Raw genomic sequence first — 24,167 nt, forward strand, 5'->3', positions numbered from 1 at the left:
ATTTTTTCCGATTGTCCTTCCAGATTACTGTCCTCACATCGAAACGCTGTTAGGAGGCTTACAAAATGCTCGCTGCTCACTCTACCTTCCATTCATTCTGATTCAAAACCAACATTTTGATGTTCATATCTTTACTTACTATCACTTTTGTCACTCGACTAAGCACAGTTATTTCTCTTGCTTTCCCATTCTGTCTGTCCCCAACGTTGTTTTCTCTAAGTTATTGATATCCATTATTGACCACCCTGTTACTTTATCTCTCTGATGGTGATATCAATCATTTCTCTCGCTGTGTCATTCGTAGATTTTATTGAAAATGCCTTACACATTCAAATAAAGAACTTCTTTTTTTAAAGCGACGAGAATTGTCCTGGATTTAATTGCCGGTATACTGTTGCATTGAAAACTTGCCCTTTCTGTTGTCTTTCACCACATCACCGTACAGTCGCGATGCATCAACCTGTCTCTTTTCATAGAATTCCTTCAGTTTCAGAAAGAGGCTATTCGGCCCATCAAGTATGCACTGATCCTCGCACCCATCCAATCCCAGTAACCCAACCACGGCCAATCCACCTAATAAATATATACCTGGACACTGCGGGGTATGTTAGCACAGCGAATCCACCAAATGTGCACGTCTTCGGACGGTTGTAGGAAACCTGAAAACCCGCCAGAATCCCATACGGCCACTGAGATAACTTACAACTCCACACAGACAGTTGGCCGCGGCTAGATTTGACGCCATTCCCTGGCGCTGAGAGGCAGCAGTGCTATCCATTGAACAACCCGCTGTAGCCTATCCCTGTTTTAGTTGAAATATCTGTCTATGCACCCGATTATGCAATTGACGAGGTGACTGGTCACAACAAGGTTCTCGAGGAGCCCATTACAGTGGAAGAGTACTGCGACCAGTGCCCCATGAACCAGTATCCCCATACACCAATGTGTCAGAGTCTGGAATCTTCCTGTGGCTTTAAACACGAACCACAGTATCAGAGCCCGGGTTATTCCTGATTTATATGCTTCAGATGTTTTTACTGTCTGCATCTCTTTCTCTTATACTGACTCTGGTAGTTCCTGTTTCATCAAAATTCTCCACTTTAGAGAGGAGAGCAGGGCGATGATTAGGCCCGTTAACACTCCCTTCATCTGTAATCTGATACAGCCGTTCCAACCAGACCAATGACAGTAAAATCCGTTACCTCTGAACTCGCCCTCCCATCTCTAAATGCATTAAACACCTCTCAGAATCCCCTCTATCAACATCCCCAACACATACATTAGGCTGCAATTCCCAGGAAGCCTTTCTTAAATAATGGCTCAGCATTAGCCACCCTTCAATCTTCGGGTACTTCATACATGCCGATGATGCATTTCTCCTCTAGGAGCCCATCATCCCTTCCCGAGACTTCCAGAAAGCATCCAAACTTAACAACGATCCCTTTCCCTTTCTGTGTAATCTCCAACTCATACAAACTTTGTTTTCTGCGTATCACCTCCTGCTCATCCAGCTTCCGGTCCTGGAAGTCTTAGAACACATTAAAGTAGATAAAACCCTCGACCACATCAAGTGAATTTCAGGATGCAAGGTCTGCGAACTGCAGATCGGTGAGCCTAATGCCCCATGGTGAGTATTGTGTTGGACAGGATGCTGGGGGACAGGATCCACAAACATTTGGAAAGACAAAGACACATTTGGTCCAGTGAGCAGGGCTTTGTGCATGGGAAATTATACTTCTAATTTGTGTCAATTTTTTGAAGGAATGAGCAAGAAGGTAGATGGAGGCAGAGTGGCAAATGCAGTTTGCATGGTCTTTAACAGCTTCTTTCACCAGATTTGTTTTCGAAAAACGTTAACTCTCATGGGATTCATGAAGATTTAGCAACTGGATAAAAAAAGCCATGACGGCAGAATACAGCGAGTGGCAATAGAGGTTTGTTTTTTCTTCATCCTATCACCTCATCCGCACTTTTTCTCTTTGGAACAGCCTCTGAACCTATCCTCACTCCGTTCCAGTAGCAACGGCCTGTGAACTTATTCAAACTTTATTCCTGTAACAACAGCCTGGGAACCGATCCTCGCTCTGTTCCCCTAGCAACAGCCCATGAAGCAATCCTCACTCTGTTTCTCCAGCAAAAGCCTGTGAACTCATCCTCAAAATGTTCTCATTGCAACAGACCTGGAACCCATTCCTGTTCTCTTTCTGGAGCAACAGCTTGTGATTCCATCTGTACTTTACTTCGCTAGCATCGGCCTTTGGACCATTCCGATACTGTTATCCTAGCAACGAACTGTCAACACATTCCCACTCTGTTTACCTAGCTTCAGCCTGTGACCCCATACCAACACTATTCCGCTAGCAACAGGCTGAGACACCATCCCCACTCTATTTCCGTAGCAACTGCCTGTGGCCACATGCCCGTTGTGTTCTCCTAACAATGGCCTGCGACCACACCAACATTCTATTTCACGACCAAGGGTCTGTGAATACATTCCCACTCTCTTCTCCTCGCAACTGTCAGTGAATCTTCACTGCAGTATTATCCTAGCAACGTCTTGTGAACATATCCCCACTCTGTTCCCCTAGGAACAGGCTGTATCCCCCACACCCTTGCATTTTCGTAACCATGGCCTCTGAAGCCATCCTTCCTTGGATCCCCAACCAACGGGCTATGAACCCATCCCCATATTATTCATGAACAGCAGCCTGTACCGCGAACAACAGTCCGTAACCTCTAATCTACTCTGTTGTCTGCGAAACGTCGTGTGAATTAATCCCAACTCTGTTATCCCAGCAAAGGCCGGTGACCCAATCCTTACTCAGTTCTCTGAGCAACGACCTTTGAAACCTTCCCGACACTATTCTCCTAAAAAAAACGACACTTGACCCCACTCCTGCTCCGTTATTCTCGGAATGACCTGTTCCCGTATCAACAGAATGTGAACCCCCTTCCCAACTCTGTTCTCCAGGCAATATCCTGTTACGATATCGCCACACTGTTCCTCTGGCAACAGCCTTTAACCCCATTCCCACTTATTTACTCGAGCAACGGCTGTGAACCTATCTCAATGCTGTTCTCCGAACTGCATGCTGTACACCCAGCTTTGCTCTGTTCTTCTGGCAAGACTGTGAACTCATCACCGCGCTGGTATCCTAGTAATGGCCTTTTGAACCTATCCCCACTGTATTCCCTGAGCACCAGCCTGTGAACACATCCCCAGACTGTTCTGCTAGGAATTGCCTGTCACTGCATCTTAGCTCTGTTCTCCTAGCAACAGCCTATACTCCCATCCCACTCCATTTCCCCAGGAAAGGGCTGTGAATCCATCCTCAATTTGTTCCCTAGTCATGGCCTGTGATCCCATCCCAGCTCTGTTGTTCGAGCAACAGCCGATCAGCCCATCTCCACACTGTCCCCCTAAAAACAGCCTGTGACCTCATCTCCACACGGTTCCACTAACATGAGCCTGTGAAACCATCTGCATCGCTGTTCTCCTTATGCCTGTGATCCCATCCCCTCTCTGTTCCCTTAGAAAGTGCCCGTGAACCCATCCCCACTATGTTAACCATGCAACGGCTTGTGATTCCGTCCCCACTCTGTTCTCCCAACGACAGTCTGTGAACCGATCAGGTCTCTGTTCACCGTGCAATTGCCTGGCTCCATTCACACACTGTTTCCCGAAGAACCCGTGGCGATCCCATCCAAACTCAGCTCCCCAGTAACGACCTATGACAGTATTTTCACTCAGTTCTCCAAGCAACTGTCTGTTAACAGATCCCCAATATGTTCCCCTAGCAAATACATTTTACAGTATCTCTGCTCTGTTCTCCGGCCAAGGGCCTGTGAATCCATACCCACTCTGTTCTCGAGACACGGCCTGTGAACGCATGCCCACTCCGCTCCTGCAGCAACGCCCTGTTAACCCACTCCTACTCTGTTCCCCGAACAACAAACTGTGATCCCACCCCCTTTCTGTTCACTAGCAACGGCCTGTAACCCCATCCCCACTCTGTCTCCTTAGCAACAAACTGAAATCCCATCCTCATTCTTTTTATCACGCAATACCCTTGTGATCCCATCATCATACTGTCCAACATTTAGGGTATTGTGAACCCATACCCTCTTTGTCTTTCTCGCAACAACCTGTAACTCCATGCTCACTCTATTCTCCTCTCAATGGCCTCACAACCCATCTGCACAATATTCTGTCAGCAACAGTCTCTCAAAACATTCCCAATCTTTACCCATAGCAATAGGCTGTGAACCGATACCCACGCTATTCCCCTGTCAACAGCCTGTGAACCGATCCTCAATCTTTTCTCCCATCAACAGCCTGTGAACCCATCCCCTCTCTGTTCTCCCGTCAACAGCCTGTGAACTCATCAACTCTGACCTCCCAGCAGCCATCTTTGAACCCATCCTCACTCTCTTCATCGAGCAAGAGCCTGTGGATATATTGCCACATTCCTCCAATAACAGCAGTCTCTGTACCCCTGCCCTCTGTGTGCCCATAGCAACGGCTTGTCAAACTATTTCTACTCGTCTCCGCGACTAATGTTCACTTAACCCATTCCCACTTTGTTCTCAGGTCAACGTCGTGTGAACCCATCACCACTCTGTTTACCTCCGAACTGCCGATGAACACATACACCCATTGTTCCACTCGCAACTGTCTGTGAGGCTGTTCCCAATCCGTTCCATGAGGAAATACCTGAGTCCCCATCCCACACCATTCGCCTGGCAACAGCCTGTGAAACCATCCCCAGTCTGATCCTCGCATAACAGTTTGTGGCCCCCATTCCTGCTGTCCTCCCCGAACAGCAGCCTTTTAAACCATCTCCACTCTTTTCCCCTCGCAACGGCTGTGAAACTAATGTCGCACTTCTCCGTTCACAGCAAGATCTGAACCCATGCCTTATGTGAGCCCCGAACAGCAGCCTGTGAAACCATTTGCACTCTGTTCCCCGACAAACAGCCTGTGAAGCCATCGCCACTCCATTCAACCAAGAACAGTTTGTGGGCCCATCTCCACTCCTTTCCTCTAACAACGACCTGTGAAACCATTCCCACTCTGTTCTCCCAACAATAGCATGTGATCCCATTTGTTCTCTTTTCCCCAGCAACTGCCCTTGATCCCATCCCCTCTCTTTTCCCCGAGCAACTGCCTGTGAAACCTTCCCCACTCTGCTCCCCTCACAATGGCCTATACTCAATCCCCACACTGTTAACCAAGCAACAGGCTGCGCATCCATTCATACTCTGTTGCCCTAGCAACTCAATGTGAACCTGCCCCGCTTTGTTATCCAAGCGGCTGCCTTTGACCACATTCCCTCTCCTTTCCTGAGCAAATGCCTGCGAACCCGTCCATACTGTGTTCTCCTTCTCATGGCCAATAAACACATCCTCACTCTGTTCTCCCAGCAACGGCCTGTGAACCCATACGCCCAACTGTTCTCATAGCACACGACTGTGAAACCATCCCGCCGACTGTATTCCTAGCAGGAACCTGTGATCGCAACCCCACTCTGACGCCCTAGCAACGACCCTATGCCCACTCTATTTTCCCATGAATGGCCTGTGAACCTATATAAAAGCAAATTACTGCGGATTCTGGAATCTGAAACCAAAGGAGAAAATGCTGGAAAATCTCAGCAGGTCAGGCAGCATCTGTAAGGAGAGAAAAGAGCTGACGTTTCGAGTCTAACTGACCCTTTGACAAAGCTTTGACAAAGGGGCAGTTAGACTTGAAACGTCAGCTCTTTTCTCTCCTTAAAGATGCTGCCAGACCTGATGAGATTTTCCAGCATTTTCTCTTTTGGCCTGTGAACGTATATGCCCGACTGTTCTCAGAGCAAAAGACTTTGAAACTATCACACCGACTGTTATTCTGGCAAGAACCTCCAATCCCAGCCCCATTCTGATGCCCGAGAATGGACCTGTGAATCAATCCCCACTCTGTGTCCCAAGCATCGGCCTGTGAAACCATCCCCAAACTGTTCTCTTAGCAAGTGCCTGTGTCCCTATCCATTTGCTTTCCCCAGCAACAGCCTGTGATCCCATTCCCTCTCCTTTCTACTAGCAACTACCTGTAAATCCGTCCACACTGTGTCCTCCTTGTAACAGCCTGTGCACCCATTCCCACTCCGTTCTCGCATCAACTACCTGTGACTTTAGTAGCATTCTTTTTTCCCACGACTGGCCTCTGCACCAATACGCCCGACTGTTCTCAGAGCAAAGGACTGTGAAACCATCACGCCGACTGCTCTTCTAGCAAAAATCTGCGATTCCAGCCCCATCCTGGTGCCGCAGAATCGACCTGTGTCTCTATCCCCACTCTGTTTCCCAAGCAATGACCTTTGACTCAAACCACACTCTGATCCCAAGCTTCAGTCTGTGAAAACATCACCACACTGTTCTCCTAGCAACTGTCTGTGACCTCATACATTTGCTTTCCCCTAGCCACAGCCTGTGAACACATCCCCACTATGTTTCCCTAGCAACTGCCTGTGATCCAATCGTCTCTCTGTTTCCCTCACAACCATGTGAACCCTTCTACACACTGTTCTGCCAGCAACTGCCTGTAAATCAATCCCCACTCTGTTCCCCTCTCAATCGCCTATTCCATCCCCTCTGTATTACTTTACAATGACCTTTCACCCTTCCACACTCTGTTCTACCAGCAACACACTGAACACATTCCCAAACCTTTCTCTGAGCAACAGCCTGTGAATCTACCCCCGCGCTGTTGCCTTAAAACAGCTTGTGTCCCCATGCACATGCTGATCTCCGAGTAATAACCAGTGGCCCCATCCCAACGCTGCTCCCCTGCAATAGTCTTTGAACTCATCTGCAAGCTCTTCCACGACCAACAGTCTCTGAAACTATCGCCAATCTCCTGCGCGAACAACAGCTTTTTGTACCTATGCTCTCTTTGTGCCCCTGCCAACGGCCTGTGAAACTATCCCTACAATTGTCCATTTGCAACGGTTTCAGCCTGTACCCCCTCTCCAATTATCAATCCCCCCAATCCATTCACCAAGCAATTCAATGTGAACCCGCCCCACTCTGTTCCCCTAGCAACTGCATGTGAACCGTTCCCCAATCGTTTTTCCTTGCATCTGCCTGCTACCCATTATCCTCCTTTCTCTGAGCAACTTCCTGTGAACCCGTCCACACTGTGTTCTCCTTGTAACATCCTGTAAACCCGTTCCCACTATGTTCTCCCAGCAACGACCCATCCTCACTCTGTTCTCCTAAGAACAAACTGAGAACCCAATACGCCTGACTGTTCTCCTATCAACTGACTGAGATACAATTCCCCCATCTGTTCTCCCAACAACAGCCTGTGATCACATCAACACTCTGTTCTCCTAGCAACGGTCTTGAAACTATCCCCAGTCTGTTCTATTTGTAACTGCCTGTGATCCCATTCCATCTCCATTCCCCTAGCAACTGCCTGTGAACTCGTCCACACTGTGTTCTCCTTGTAACAGCCTGTAAACCCATCTCCATTCCGTTCTCCCATCAATGACCTGTTACCCCATTACCACTCTATTATCTGACGAATGACCCGTGCACCCATACGCCCGAGTATTCTTGTGGCAACAGACTGCTAAACCATCTCCCGACTGTTCTCCTCGCAAGAGGCTGCGAACATAACCCCACTCTGTCCCCCCTGCAAAGGCCTGTGAACCCAATCACACTGTGTTCTCCTGCTAACTGCCTGTGACCCCATCTCTGCTATGTTATCCATCAACTACCTGTGAGCCTATTCCTTCCCATTTCCGATAGAAAAAGCTGTTGACACTTCTCCATTCTGTTCCCCGCGCAACTGTCTGTTGCTCCATCCTCTCTCCTTTGCCTTAATAATTGCATGTGAACATAACCACACTTTGCGTCAATACCAATGATCTGTGAACCCATTATACTAAGATACGCTAGCAACTGCCTATGTTTTCATCCCCACTCTGTTCTCCCAGCAACGGCCTGTCACCCCAATCCGACTCTGTTCTCCCAGAAACGGTCTGTAAACCCATCCCTAGTAAGTTCCCCGATCGATAGCTTGTGGAACCATTCCCTCTCTTTTCGCCTGGCAACTGCCTGTATACACTGAATTATTCTGGTATTGTTTGTAAACCCATAACCGATCTGCTCCACAAGCAACAACCTGTGAAACCATCCACTCTGTTTTCTCACTTCAGTGACACGTTTCCTACTCTGTTTCCCGATCGGCGGCCTTTGACACCATTCCCACTATGTTTTCTTAGCAAGTGTCTGAGAACCAATCCCCTCTGTTCACCGATAGCATCACCTTATGTGTCTATCCCGAATATATTCCCCTCACAATGGCCTGTGAGCCCATCCCTCCAACAGTTAGCCGAGCAACTGCCTGTAACCACATCCCCGTTCTGTTCCTCCGACAACAAACTGCGAATTCCATCCCCACTCAATTTCACTATCAACGGCCTGGGACCCTATCCCCACACTGTTGTAATAGAGAACAGCCTGAGAAACAATTACACCCGATTGTACCCCTATCAACGACCCATGAACCCATCCTCAATCATCTTCTCTTTCCAACAGCCTGAAACCACATCACCGCTCTGTTCTCCTCCCCTAGTAACAGTATGTGAATTTATTTCCACTTAGTTCCTTTAGCAACAGCGTATGAACCCATCATCAATCTGTTCTCTTGGCAATGGTTTGTAAAAGCGCCGACATTCTGTTCACCTAGTAATGGCCTCTGACCCCATCCCCACTTTGTTCAACTAGCAACAACATGTGAACCTGTTCCTGCTCGGTCCCCCCAGCAACGACCTCTCTCTGCAACCCCAGACTGTTGTCCTAGCAACTGCCTGTGAGCACATTCAAACTCTGTTCCCCGAACAACGCCCTGCAAACCCACTCACACTGTGTTCTCCCAGTAATGTTCTATAGACCCATCCTCACTCCTTTCCCTGAGCAATGGTTTGTGACAGCATCCCCGCTGTTATCCGTTACCAAAAGCCTGTAAACCCTTGCCCACTGTTTTCCCCTCACAACGGCCTGTGAAAGCATCCACCCGACTGTTCGTCCAGCTATTGCCTCTTACCCCATCCCTGCCCTGTTCCCTTAAAAATGATCTGTGATTCAATCCAATCTGTTTCCCTTGCAACTGCCCGTGACTCTATCCCCACTCATCTACTCTAGCAACAGTCTGTGAACCAGTTTCATCTCTGTTTCCCCCGCAGCAATCTGTGAAACCATTCCCACTCTGTACCCAACCAACGGCCTGGAAAATCATATCTCCTCTGATCCCCTAAGCAACCTCCTGTAACCACATCCACGCAGTGTTCTCCTACAAACTGCTTGTGAGCCCATTCCCACTGTATAACGAAAACAACAGCCTGTGAACACATTCCCCCAATTTTCATCCCTAGCAATGGCCTGTGACTCAATCCCCATTCTATTGCTGTAACAACTGCCAGGGAGCCCATCCCCGCTGTGATCTCTTAGCAACTGCCTGTGACCCAATCCCCTCTCTGTTACGCTAGCAATAGCCTCTAAACCCATTCAGACGCTAAGCCCCTGGAAATACCCTCTTTTATCATTCCCACTTTGTTCTCCTAGCAACACCATTTGACCCCGCCCACTCCATTTTCCCTAGCAACTGCCTGTGAAACCATCCATACTGTGTTCCACGAGCAGAAAGTGAGGACTGCAGATGCTAGAGATCAGAGCTGAAAATGTGTTGCTGGAAAAGCACAGCAGGTCAGGCAGCATCAAAGGAGTAGGAGATTCGACATTTCGGGCATGAGACCTTCTTCATTCCTGAAGAAGGGCTTATGCCCGAAACGTCGATTCTCCTGCTCCTTGGATGCTGCCTGACCTGCTGCGCTTTTCCATCAACACATTTTCAGCTGTGTTACACTAGCAATGATCTGTGAACCCTTCCCACACAAAGCCTTTAGCAACAGTCTGTGAACTCACCCCCACTATCCCCCACTAGCACCAGCCTCTGGCTTCAATCCGACACTGTTCTCCGATCAACAATCTGTTGCCCCATCCCCACTCTGTTTGCCAGCAACCACCTGTGGCCCCATCCCCAAGTGTTCTCCTAGAAACTGCCTGTGCGCCCATCTCCACTCTGTTATGCTAACAATGGCCTGTGAACCTGGCCACAGTCTGATTTCCGTTCTCAATTTGCATTCTGTTTCCCGAGCAACAGTCTTGTAACGAATCCCCACACTCTTGTCCTCGTAACTGGCTGTGATTGCATGCGATTCTGTTCTCTAGCAACTGCCTGCGACTCCATTCCCTCCGTTTAATCCTAGCAACAGCCTTTGAAATGATCCAAATTGTGTTCTGCTAGTTACGGCCTGTAAACCCATTCCGTCAGTTTTCCCCGAGCAACACTCTGTTCACCCATCCGCAATCCCTTCTCCAAGTAAAGACCTGTAAATCCATCTTCTCCCTTTTTCACAACCAACTGCCTGTGAATCCTTCCAGTATGTTCCCCGAGCAACTGCCTGTGAACCTGATCCCCACTCTGTTCCCCAGGCAACACCCTGCGAACTCATCCTCACTCTGTTATCATAACAATGGCCTGTGAACCCAACCCCACGGGGTTCTCCAAACGAGAACCCATTAAACTGTGTGCATTCAGCTCACCCAGCAACAGCCTTTGGCCCCATCCAAATTCGGCTATGCTCGCAACAAACCTTTGGCCCCATCCCCACAATCCTCTCCTAGCATCTGCCTATGAACCAATTACCTCTAATTTTCCCCCAGCAACTGTCTATGAACCTATCTGCACCGTGTTTCCCTTGTCACGGCCTATAAACCCACCCTCACTCTGCTCTTCCAGCAATGGCCTACGGCCCCATTCTCCACCAGCAAAAGCGCGTGGCTTAAACACTACTCTGTTATCAGAGCAAATTTCTGGTAGCCTATCCCCACAAATTTCTCCTTGCTAATGCCTGTGATCTCATCCCTACTCTGTTGTCCTCGCTACTGCCTGTAACGGATTCCTCGAGAGTTCTCCTCGCAACGATCTTTCACTCCATCCCCATTCTGTTTCCCTGGAAATACGTGTGGATACATGCCGATTCTGTTCCCCAGCAATTGTTTGTGAAACAATCTGGGCACTGTTCTCCGAACAACTGCCAATAATTCCAACACACCTCTTTTCCTCGAGCAACTGCCTGTGAACAAATCCTCAGTCTGTTATCCCAGCAACTGCGTGCAACCCCATTCCCGTTCTTTTACCGAGCAGAGACCTGTGAACACATCCCACTGACATTACTCAGCACCAGGCTGTGAACCCATCCCCGTTGTGTTTCCGTGCAGACACCTGTGGACCCATCCCACTTAGATCGCTTAGCAACAGCATGTGACCCGATTCAAACTTTGTACCCTCGCAATTGCTGTGCACCCATCCCACTCTCTTCCCCTACCAAAAGCCTGTTACTCCAACGTCACTCTGTTATCCTAGCAACGGTCTTTAGCCACGTCCACATTCTGTCCTCCGAGCAACTGCCTGTGGAATCATCCCCAATTTGTTCCTCTAGCAATGGACTATGGAACAATGCACACGATTTCCATCTCGCAACTGCCAATAACACCAACCCCAATCTTTACCCGTAGCAACTGCCTGTAAAGTCTTCCACTCTGCGTTCCCTTGCAATGGCTTTTAAACGCATCCTGCTTTCCCAGCAACTGCCTGTGACCCCATACACACTGTTGACGAGCAAATGCCTGTGACACCATCCACATTCGGTTCACCAGCAAAGGCCTGTGACTCAATGCAGACTCTTTCCTTCTTGCAACTTCCAATAACACCATCACCGATTTTGTTTCCCCAGCAGTTGTCTATGAACCATCACAATATGTTCCCTTATAATGTCCTGTAAACGCATCTTCACTTTCCTCTCACAGCAGCTGCCTGTGACCCCATCCCCACTCTGTTTGCCGAGCAAGTGTCTGTGGCACCAGCCACACTCTTTTCTCCCAGCAACAGCCTGTGACTCAATCCCCAATCTGTTTCCCGTGCAACAAATGGGAGACTATCTCTACAGTGTTCTCCTAGCAAATGTCTGATAACCCATCCCCACTCTGTTGTCATAGCTACTGCTTGTGAACCCATTTCTCCGAGAATCCTCAGAGCAACGACTTATGGTGCAACCCTCACTATGTTCTCTGAGCAACAGCCTGTGAGCCCTGCCGAATCTGTTCCCGAACAACTGCTGGTGAAACAATCCACTCTCTGTTCTTCTAGCAACTGTCAGTAACAGCATGACTGCTATTTTCACAGAGCATCTACCTGTGAACAAATCCTCACTCTGTTCTCCCAGCGACAATCTGTTAAACCATCCCTGCTCTGTTCCCTAGCAAAGACAGGTGAATCCATCCCAATCAGATCAATTTGAAACAATCTGTGAACCGATCCAACGCTCTTCGCCCAGCAACTGCCTGTGAAACAATTCAGTCTCTTTTCTCCCGCAACTGCAAATAACCCCATCCCCTCTGTTTTCCCCTATCAGCTGTCTGTGTACACATGCACACTATGTTCCCTTGTTATGGATTGTAAACCCAACCTCACTCTGTTATCCCAGTGCCTACCTGTGATCCCATCCCGGCTCTCTTCCCTACCAAATACCTGTGAAATCATCCTACTCAAATCCCTTCGCGACAGCCTGTGAACGCATCCTCACTCTCTTCCCCGGGTAACTGCCTGTGACCCCATCCACTCTCTGTGACTCAATTCACAATCTGTTTCCGTAGCAACGACCTTTGACCCCACACGCGCTGCTTTCCCCGAGCAAGGCCCTGAAATCCAATCCCTGCTGTTTTCCAGTAGCAACAGCCAATGAATCCATCCCTACTCCGTTTCCCTGTGAACTCAACCCCCGGACTGTAACCCGAACAACTGCCTGTAACCCAATCCCTGCTCTGTACCTCTGACAACGAATTGCGATCCCATCTCCTCACTATTTCCCAAGCAAGGGCGTGGGAAAACATCCCCACACTATTGTCATAGCAAAGGACTGAAATACCCCTACCCACACCCTCAGCTGTACCCCCAGCAATGGCCTGTGAACCCATCCTCATTCTTCTCTTGGAAACGGCCTGTAACCGCATCCACGCTCTACTCCCTGAGCAACGACCTGTGACTCAATCACACTGTTTCCCCAGAAGTGACCTGAGACCCCATCCCCATTCTGCTCCTCTCGTAACAGCCCATGAACTGATTTTCATTCTGTTCATCTAGCAAAGACCTATGAACCCATCACCAATCTGTTCTCTTGGCAACAGCCAATAACTGCATCTTCATTTTGTTCACCTAATAATGGCCTCTGATCCCATTCCAACCCTGTTCAACTAGCAACAGCCTGTGAACCAATTCCGACTCGGTTCCCCAAGTGACAGACTGTCACCCTACCCCACACTGTTGTCCTCGCGACTGCCTGCTAATCATTCACACACGGTTTTCCGAGCAACGTTTTGTGATCCCACTCACAGTGTCCTCCAAGCAATGATTTGTAAACCCATCCCCACTCCTCTCCCTGAGCAATAGCCTGTGACCCTGCCCCCATTGTTATCCGACAACAACTGCCTGTGAATCTTTCCTGACTGCGTTATCCTTACAATGGCTTATGAACCCGTCACACGTTTATTATCCTACCAATGGCTTGGGAAGGCGGCCCCATTCCATTTCCTAGGAACCGCCTATAACTCCATCCCTGCCCTATTCACGTGACAATGACCTGAGACTCAACTCCGGTTTGTTTCCCTAGCAACTGCCTGTGACCCCATCCCCATTCTGCTCCCGCAGCAACTGCCTGTTGAAACCATTTCCACTCTGTTCCCCTAACAACGGTCTGGAAACCATCACCACTCTGTTCCCTCAGCAAATGCTTGAGCCCCCATCCATGCAGTGTTCTACGAACTGCTTGTGACATCATTCCCGCTGTTTTCCGATAGCAACTGCCTGGGACCCCATGCCACTGTATTTTCTTAGCGAATACAGATGACCTTATCCTCCCTCTGTTCCCCTGGCAATAGCCCATGAATCCATCCCGAACGTGAGCCCCGAGAAATATCTTCTTTAGTCATGCCCAATGTATTCACTTTAAAGCTTCATTTGAACCCGTCATTTCATTTTCCCCCGAACAACTGCCTGTGGCCCAATTCCCATTCTGTTCTCCAAGCCTTGACCTGTGACTATATCTTCACTTTGTTTCCCGAGGAACAGCCTGGTATCCTATTCCCACACTCTTCTCCAAGCAACTGGCAGTAATCTATTCTCCCGAGTGTTCTCCACGCAACTGGCTGTGAACTCATTCCCACTTTGTTCACTCGCAATTGCCTGTGACCTAATCCCCTCTCTTTTCAACCAGCAACTGCCTGTGCACACATCCCCACTGTTTTCTCCAAACAAAGGCCTTTAAACATACCCCCTCTCTTTTCCCCTAGCAACTGCATGTGACCCAATCGCCGCTCTGTTCACTGGCAACAACCTGTGAGCCCATCCCCACCTTGTTCGTCTCGCTACGACCTGTGACTCAATATCCATTCTGTTCTCCTAGCAAATGCCTGTGGACCCAGGCCCAGTCTGTTCCCGCGCAAGAGCCTGCGACACCACCGCCACTGTGTTCTCCTCACACCTGCCTGACACTCCATCCCCTAATTGTTCTCATAGTAATGACCTGTAACCGTTTCCTCACTCTGCTTTAACAGCAACAGTCTCTGAACACATTCCCAGCTTTTCTCCTTGCAACGTCCTGTGAACCCAACGCCACACTAATCCACTAAAAAGTGCCTGTGAACTCAACCTCTGTTCTCCTAGCAACGGCCTATAATCCTTTCCTCGCTCTGTTCTTTAGCAATGGTGTCTAACCACATTTGTAAACTATTCTCCTTGCAATGCTTTCTGAACACATTCTCAAGGATTTCTCCTCGCAACAGACTGTGACCCCGTCCCCACCCCAATCTCCTCAAGCTGACCTGTTAACTCTCTGTTCCCCTGGCAACAGTTTGTCACTCGACCGCTACTCTGTGACACGATTCCTACCCTTAGGACCAGCCTGCGAAACCATTCCCTGCCTGTTCCCTAGAACTGCCTGTGACCCCATCCCCTTAGTTTTTATTCCGATAGCAAATGCTTGTGAAATCTTCCTCTCTGTTTCCCCATGCAACGTTCTGTGAACGTATCACCCATCTCCTAGCAACAACCTGTGATCTCATCCTCATTCTGTTACCCGAACAACGACCTGTGAACCCAATCAAACTCTGTTCTAGCAACTTCCTGTGACACAATCCCCGTTCAGTCCTCTCATCAACTGCATGTTTCCCATTCCCAAATCTGTTCCCCTAGAAATTTGATGTGAAACTATCACCACTCTGCACCCAACCCCGCAGAAACATCCTGTGGCCCCATTCCCACTGTGCTCCCCGCTCAATCGTCTGTGACCCCAGCTACATTCTATTTCCCTAGCAACAGCCTGTGGCTCGAACAGAAGTATAGTCTCTGCCCAGCTGCCTGTAGCCATATCACCACACTGTCCTCCGAGCAATGACCTGTAAACCCATCCACGTTATGTTCTCCAAGCAAGGATTTGCACAACTATAACCATTCCGCTCCCCGACCAACAAACAGTATCTCCATCTCTACTCTCTTCTCTTTATAACGGCCTGTGAAATAATCCAAGCTATTTTCTCCTCGGAACTGCCAGTAATACTATTCCCTCTCTTTTCTCCAACCAACTGCCTGCGAACCCATTCACACTGTGTTTCCCTTTTAACGACCTGTAAACTTATCCTCGCTCTGTTCTTCTAACAATGACCTTTGACCTCATCCCTGTTCTGGACCCCAGCAACGACCTGTTAAACGATCCCACTCAGATCCTTTGGCAACAGCCTCTGAACATATCCACACACTCTTGAATGGCCATAGCCTGTGGCTCGTAACCAGCTCTGTCCTCCTAGCAACCGCCTGTTGTACCCTCGCCCCTTTATTTTCCAGGCAACGACATGTGGCACCATTCCCAATTCTGTTCCCCTTGAAATGGTCTGTGAACTTGTTTGGGGAGAAAGTGAGGTCTGCAGATGCAGGAGATCAGAGCTGAAAATGTGTTGGCTGGAAAAGCGCAGTCAGTCAGGCAGCATCCAAGGAACAGGAGAATCGACGTTTCGGGCATACGCCCTTCTTCAGGAATGAGGAAAGTGTGTTCAGCAGGTTAGGATAAATGTAGGGAGGAGGGACTTGGGGGAGGGGCGTTGGAAATGCGATAGGTGGAAGGCGGTCAAGGTGAGGGTGATTGGCCAGAGTGGGCTGGGGGCGGAGAGGTCAGGATGAAGATTGCAGGTTAGGAAGACGGTGCTGAGTTCGAGGGATTTCAATGAGACAAGGTGTGGGGAGGGGAAATGAAGAAACTGGAGAAATCTGAGTTTATCCCTTGTTGGTGGAGGGTTCCTAGGCGGAAGATGAGGCGCTCTTCCTCCAACCGTCGTGTTGTTATGGTCTGGCGATGGAGGAGTCCAAGGACCTGCATGTCCTTGGTGGAGTGGGTGGGGAGTTGAACTCAGCACCGCCTTCCTAACCTGCAATCTTCTTCCTGACCTCTCCGCCCCCAGCCCACTCCAGCCTATCACCCTCACCTTGACCTCCTACCACCCACCGCATTTCGAACGCCCCTCCCCCAAGTCCCTCCTCCCTCCCTTTTATCCTAACCTGCCGGACACACTTTCCTCATTCCTGAAGAAGGGCTTATGCCCGAAACGTCGATTGTCCTGTTCCTTGGATGCTGCCTGACCTGCTGCGCTTTTCCAACAACACATTTTCAGCTTGTACTTGTTTACCCTGTGTTCTGCTAGCAAAGATCTGTGACTCAAACCACACATTTTTTTCCGGAGCAACATCCTACTAGCCTATCCCCACACTGTTCTCCGAGCAACTGCCTGTGAACCCATTCCAGAGAGTGTTCTTCTCGAAACGACCTTTGACCCCATTTGCCTTTGGTTCACCAGCAACTATCTGTAACCCCATTCTCGTGCTGTTCCCAAACAATGGCATCTAACTGCATTTGTAATATGTTCCCCTGACAACAGACTGTGACATCATCCCCTCCCTGTTCCCTGATCAACAGCTTGTGGCCCTATCACCACACTTTTTCTGTATGAACAGCCTGTAAACTCATGCACACTCTGTTAGCCGAGGCACGATCCGTGTCCCCATCCACAGTCTGTTCTCTTAGCAAAGGCCTGTAGTCCCATCCGCACTCTGTTCTGTAAGAAAACAGCCTGCAAACCCATTCCCACTTTTCTCCTAGCCGAAGCCTGTGACCACATACTCCATGTGCTCTCCCAGCAACTGCCTGTGAACCCCCATCACCAGTCGTTTCCCCCACCAACAGCCTGTAAACACATCCAAAACCTGTTCCTCTAGATAGGGCCTGTTTACCCATCTGCTCTCTGCTTCCACAGCAACTGCCTTTGACGCCGTTCACACTCTATTCTTCTAGTAACGGTGTTTGATCCTGGCCTCACAATGTTCAGCTCTGATCTGCAGCATCTGCAGTCCTCACTTTCCCCACAATTTTCTCACAGCAGCAACCTTATACCCCATCCATGCTCTGTTCCCCTCGCAACGGCCTGTGACCCCATCCCCGCTAAGTTCTACGAGCAACTACCTGTGACCCCATACCCATTGTTTTTCCTAGAAACAGCCTGTGAGCACATTTCCACTCTGTTCTCATGGCCATTGTGTGTGATCCCATACGCGTTCTGTTCTCAAGCATCTGCCAGTGAACTCATTTCCAAACTTCTCCCATACCAATGGCCTGCGAACGCTTTCCCACTCTGTTCCCCCAGCAGCAATCTGTGATACATCCCCACTCCTTTACCCCAGCAGCAGCCTATGGCACCATCCGCACTCTATTCCCCCAGCAGCATCCTGTGGCCCCCATCTCCACTCTGTTCTAGCAATGGCCTGTGAAACATTCCCCGTTCTGTTCTCCTACCAACTTCATTGACTGCATCCCTTTGTTTTCCGATAGCAACGGCCTGTGAAACCATACTCCCGACATTTTTTTCCCTCGCAACGGCCTGTGAATCAATCCCCACTCTGTTGCCCTAGCAATTGCCTGAGACTCCACCTGTATTGTGCTCTCTTAGTAACTGCCTGTGAGCCCATCTGCTGTCTGTCCCCTAGCAACAGCGTGCGAACCCATCCCCAAACTAAGCCCCGAGAAATATCAAGTGTCCCAATTCCATTCTGTTCTCCGAGCAGCTGCATGTGACCACGTCCCTTCCATTTTCCCCTCGCAACTTACTGTGTACCCATGCATACTATGTTCCCCTTGTAACAATCTGCAAACACATCTTCACTCTATTCTCCCAGCAATGGTCTGTGAACTCATCCCAACTCTGTTCTCCGAACAACTCAGAATGATTTCCATCCCGGATCTGTTCCCAAGCAACTGCCAGTGTTCCCATCCACGCTCTGTTCCCTAGCAGCGCACTGCAAATTCATTCCCATTCTGTTGTCCTTGCAATGGCCTTTGATCCCATCTCTCCATCTGTTCTCCGTGCTGCTGCCAGTAACCGATCACCCCTCTTTTCCCCAAGCAACTACCTGTGAACCCACCCACGCTGCGTTTCCCTAGTAACGGCCTGTGAACCTACCCCCACTCCGATTTCAGAGCAACAGGCTGGAACTTCATTCTCAGTCTGTTTCTCTTGCATTGGCTTCTGAAACAGATTTCCACTCTGCTCTGCCAGCAACGAGGTGTGACCCCATCCGCACTCTGTTGTCCGAGGAATGACCTGTGAACACATCTTACACAGATCCCTTAGCAACACCCAGTGAACCCATCCCCACTCTGGTCCCGTAGCAACAGCCTATGGTTTCAACCCTACTCTGTTATACTAGAAACTGCTTGTGAACGTTTGCCGCTGTATTCCCCTAATAACTGCCTGTATTCCCATCCCCGCTCTGTTCCTTAGCAATGGGCTGCAAATCTATTCCCACTCTATTATCCTAGCAATGGCCTTTGATCCCATCTCTCCAAGTGTTCTCTGAGCAACTGCCTGTACCCCAATCACCCCTGTTTTCCCTAAGCCACTACCTGTGAACTTATCCACACCGTGTTCCCCTAGTAACAACCTGTAAACCTATCGCCACTCCGATCTCCGAGCAACAGGCGGAAATTCATTCTCAGTCTGTTCCCCATGCAAAGGCTTCTGCAACCCATCTCCACTCTGCTCCACCAACAACGAGGTGAGGCCCCATCCGCACTCTGTTGTCTGAGGAATAGCCTCTGATCCCATGCCCCCAGCTCTTCTCCAAACAAGGACCTGTAACCCAATCCACACGCTGGTGTTGACGTACGGCCTATGAACCCAACACCCCGACTGCTCTCCGAGCAACGGCTTGTGATCCCCTTCCCTACTCTTTTCGCCTCGTAACAGCTTGTGAACCTCTCACCGGTCTGTTCCCCTCGAAACAAACTGTGACCATTCCTTTCTCTCCCCGAGCTAATGCCTGTAAACCTATCCACACTGTGTTCCCCTAGCCGCAACCTGTGAAATATTCCTCACACTCTTCAACCACCAATGGCCAATGAACTCATCCATATTGTGTTCCAGTCTCAACAGCCCAGTAACCCATTCCCCACTCTGTTCCCCGACCAACAAACTGTGAACTCATCCCATTCAGTTTCACTATCAATGGCCTGTAAGCACATCCCCACTCTATTCTTCCATTAATGACCGGCAATCCCATCCACATTTTGTTGTCCTAGCAGCAGCCTGTGATCCCATCCCCCGACCGTTCTCCTCGCAACGGCCCGTGAACCTGGCCCCAGACTATCGGACAAGCAACAGACTGGAATTCCATCCCTGCTTTGTTCCCAGAGCAACTGTCTGTGATTCCATTCCCGTGTTTAGTGATTATAACAGCCTGTGAACTCTTGCCTTGCCTCTTCCCATGCAACGGCGTGTACACCTATTCTGCTATGATACCCGAGCAATTGCCTGTGCACCCATCCAACTCAAATGCCCTAGCAACGGCCTATGATCGCCATCCCCACTTTGTTTCCCTTTGAAACAGATTGTGACTAACATCCCCACTCTGTTCTCCTAGCAACGACCTGTGGATCTATTTCCACTCTGTTTACCTAGAAACGACCTGTAACCCCATCCCCAATCTGTTATCGTAGCAACTTCCTGTGACACCATTCCCGTTCTTTTCCACTAGCAACAGCATGTGAACTCTTCCTCAATATCTTCCAATTGCAATGGCCTGTGAACCCATCCTCACTCAGTTCTCCTCGGAATTGCCTGTGAACCCGTCGCCACTCTTTTGCCCACGGAGGGTCTTGTGAACCCATAAACCAGACTATGCTTGTATTTACAGCATGTGAATGGATCCTCAATGTGTTATCCAAGGAATGGTCAGTGAACCCATGCATCTGACTGTTCTATTAACAAAAGCCTGTGAACTCATCCACACATTTTTCTCCTCGGAAGGAACTGTCAATCATACCCGACTCTGTTCTGTCATTAACGACATGCAAACACATCCTCACTATGTCGTCCTAGCAATGGCCTGTGAACCCATTCCTCTGGCTTTTCTCCGAGCAACAACCAGTGATCCCAGCCCCACTCTGTTCTGCACTAAATGACATGTGACTCAATCCCCACTCTGTTTCTCTCGCAACGGTATGTAAACACATACCCAGTCTATTCTCAGACCAATGGCATGTGACATGGTCCCTATTCTGCTCTTCCAGCAACGACCTCTGAGCCCATTCTCACTTTGTCCCCCGAGCAATGATCTGTGGAACTACTCACACTCTGTTCCACTAGGAAAAATCTTTGTCTCTACCTCGGCTGTGTTCCCCTAGAAATTGCCTGTGAACCCATCACGAGAGAAGTAAACCCAAGAGGAAGATACTTCGGAGAGAGGGAGAGTGGGAGGTTGAAGTAGTGCAAGATGAGAGTGAATGAAGGAGAACATATAAGGCCTGTAACGCCAAGGCGGAAAGCAAGGACAGATTGAGTTAAACCCAACTCCTGAACAAAGGCACCGGTTCCGGCCCCTTACCTGAGGGCCAGTACTTTAGGTTTAGTCTGTATCTCTCCAGTTCAGCACAATAACAAACAACAATACCGTTGACTCTGCTGCTTGGCACATTTTAACCAATATTCTTATTGTTTACAAATTAAAGTGATGGATACAATCATTGGGATGGTACCTTTTCTCACAGGGGGCTGAATTCTGAGAAACAATGAACTGTTTCCCTGTAGCCCTCACTGTAGGACAATAATTAGAATCCCTACTGAACTAGAAACAGGCACTTTGACCAAACAAGTTTACAATGAATCTTCGAAGAGTAACTCACCGAGACACATATCCCTATTATTCCACATAATGTTGGACAAACTAGCTCTACACTCAGTCAGTTACCATAGCGACAAGCTGCTTCATTACTGAAACTGAATTGTAATGAGAAAATCCCGGATGGGTTGATCAATTAGAGAATTTGACTGATTGACGAATTTGAGTACAGGGACATTTCAGCGCATTCTTCAGCTTCTGCCTGAACTTAGTCTGGGTCACGGCATTAATCACAGCGTTTGTGCAGCAACTGAGGAGCTGCAGCATGAAGACCAATTCCAACACAAAGTCATCTAGATACAGTAACCCATACCCATTATGCATCCAGACCCATATAGAATACACCATGAACGTTGACCATAACGGGATGAATTGGAGGAGATCATAAACAGTAAAGTGATGGATTTTTTTCGGCTTCTCATTTCTGTGTCAGACTGAGCGTCCCCATTGGTATGAGCCCGGAGTCTCCTGTGGGCTCTGATAGTCACTACAATGTGTCTGACGGTGAAAACATTGAATAGCAAAATCAGGAGTAATGGGAGAGTCGGGGTTAGAATACGGTGGAAGAACTCGATTATGACCCTGACACTGGAGTAACGAACAGTGGTTGTGACGTTACAAAACCAGGTATTTTTCCACGGCCAATATTGAGCTGTGCATGCAAAATACCAGAAAATGTTCTTTAAGCAGCTCAGCACAGTCACTGCTCCAAAAACCACAGCAGCAGTTTTCTCACTGCAGTATTTACTTTTCAGCTTCTGGCAACAAATGGCCACAAACCGATCAAATGTGAAAACGACAGTGGACCAGACAGAACAGTCAGTGGCTGCATAAAGCAGGATGTCGTGGATATTACACACGTGGATGTCCGACAGGAAATAAAATTGTTCCTTATAAACAATGGGAATGTGTCTCAGTATCAGGTCGAGGATAATGACCATTAGATCCGCCGCTGCCATGGCCCCCAGGTAACATCTGACACATGGAGACAATCCACAATCTTTATAAACCAGGACGTAGATCGTCACTATGCTGACTGTGAGGAAGGAAAAGAAGGACATTATACATCAACATGGAGGCAAAGTGGCCAGTGTGATTGGTGACACAGTGAGATTTTTTAGATCTGTCACTATATTTAGAGAATGATTAAAATAATTGGAGCTGGAATAACTCATAGGAAGGTCTAAATTACTGACAAAAATGTGACATAAATCAAAAGAAACCATCCCTCCCCTAACACACAGAGACACATCCAGAAGAACAGATGCTTTCTACAACATTCCCACACACTCTATCACTCGAGAGCACACAAAGGTCACTTCTTTCCAGTTACAAATACGGAGGGTGAAAATATTGTTGTTCTGAAGGATTCTCTCCCAGTTCCTTGAAGACAAATCTTATTTGGAAGTTTCTGTCTTTTAGTTTAATTGTGGTCGATGCTGTTTTGTTAAGAAATGTAACGCAGAGAAATGTATTCACGCCATTAAATGCCTACTGGGACTTCAGAACAGTGTCTCATTCTACCTGGAATGGAGTCGCTTCCATCAGGATCTTCTCTTTTGTACATTTCACTGACGTCCGGGCATTCACAGCTAATATTAGGGATAGAATATTGCAGGGAATGTTGGGTATAGAATGTCAGGTGCAGAATGTTCCAGTGAATGTCGGTTATAGAATGTTGAGCACAGAATGTTCCAGGAAACGTCAGTTTGCAATGTCAGGTGAATGCTCAGATGAATGGGAGTCATAGAATGTCGGGCACAGAATCTTCCAGGGATTGCCAGTTATAGAATGTTGGGTACAGAATATTCTGGGGAATGTCAGTTGTAGATTGTTGAGTGTGGAATGTTGCGCGAAATGTTAGTTATAGAATGTTGGATATAGTATGTTCTGGGAATGCCAGTTATTGAATTTTGAATACAGAACTTCCGGGGAATGTCAGCAATAGAATGACGAGTACAGAATGTTCTGTGGAGTCTTACTCAATTACACCAGCATCATTCCACAACTGTCCCTCCCTACACTGATGATTGTATCGGCGCCACCTCTGCTGTGACGAGGAAGTTGAACAGTTCATCCAGTTCCACCCCAAACTCATGTTTACCTGGACACTCTCGGTCACCTCCTTCCACTTCATGGACGATCTTGAACACCTCCCTCCCCTTCTCAGACCATCTTTGGCCCCTTGTTCCCCTTTCTGGACCATCGTGGACACTCCCCTCCCCTTCCTGGACCACCTTGTCACCACCCTCCACTTACTGGGACATATTGACAACCTCCCTCCCCTTCCTGGACCATCACGGTCACCTCCCTACTGTTCCTGAACCATGCTGAACAGGTTCCTCACCTTCCTGGAGAATTTCAGACACCTGCCTCCCCTTCCTGGTCTTCTGTATCTCCATCTCCATTTCTCGTGACCAATTAACCACAGACATCTCCTACAACCAACAGCTACCTCAAAAACACTTCCTGCCAGCCTGCCTCTTGTAAAAAAAAGCTATCCTTTATTCCCAATTCTCCGCCTCCGGCGCACATGTTCCCAGGAGGACGAATTCCGCCTTGGAAATTCCCAGATTGCCTGCTTCTTCTAAGATCTTAATTTCCTTCCCACGTGGCCAATGATTCCCTCCAGCGCATCTTCTACACTTCCTGTATCTTTGCTGTTGAAACCCACCCTTCCCAACCCAACGATGATAGGGAACCCTCTTCCACACCGTCCACCCCACCAACCTCTGCATACATCACATTATCCTTCGCTACTTCTACCAGCTACAAGCAGACGACA

This window comes from Chiloscyllium plagiosum, chromosome 8 (assembly GCF_004010195.1).
Source record: "Chiloscyllium plagiosum isolate BGI_BamShark_2017 chromosome 8, ASM401019v2, whole genome shotgun sequence".
NCBI classification, from domain to species: Eukaryota; Metazoa; Chordata; class Chondrichthyes; order Orectolobiformes; family Hemiscylliidae; genus Chiloscyllium; species Chiloscyllium plagiosum.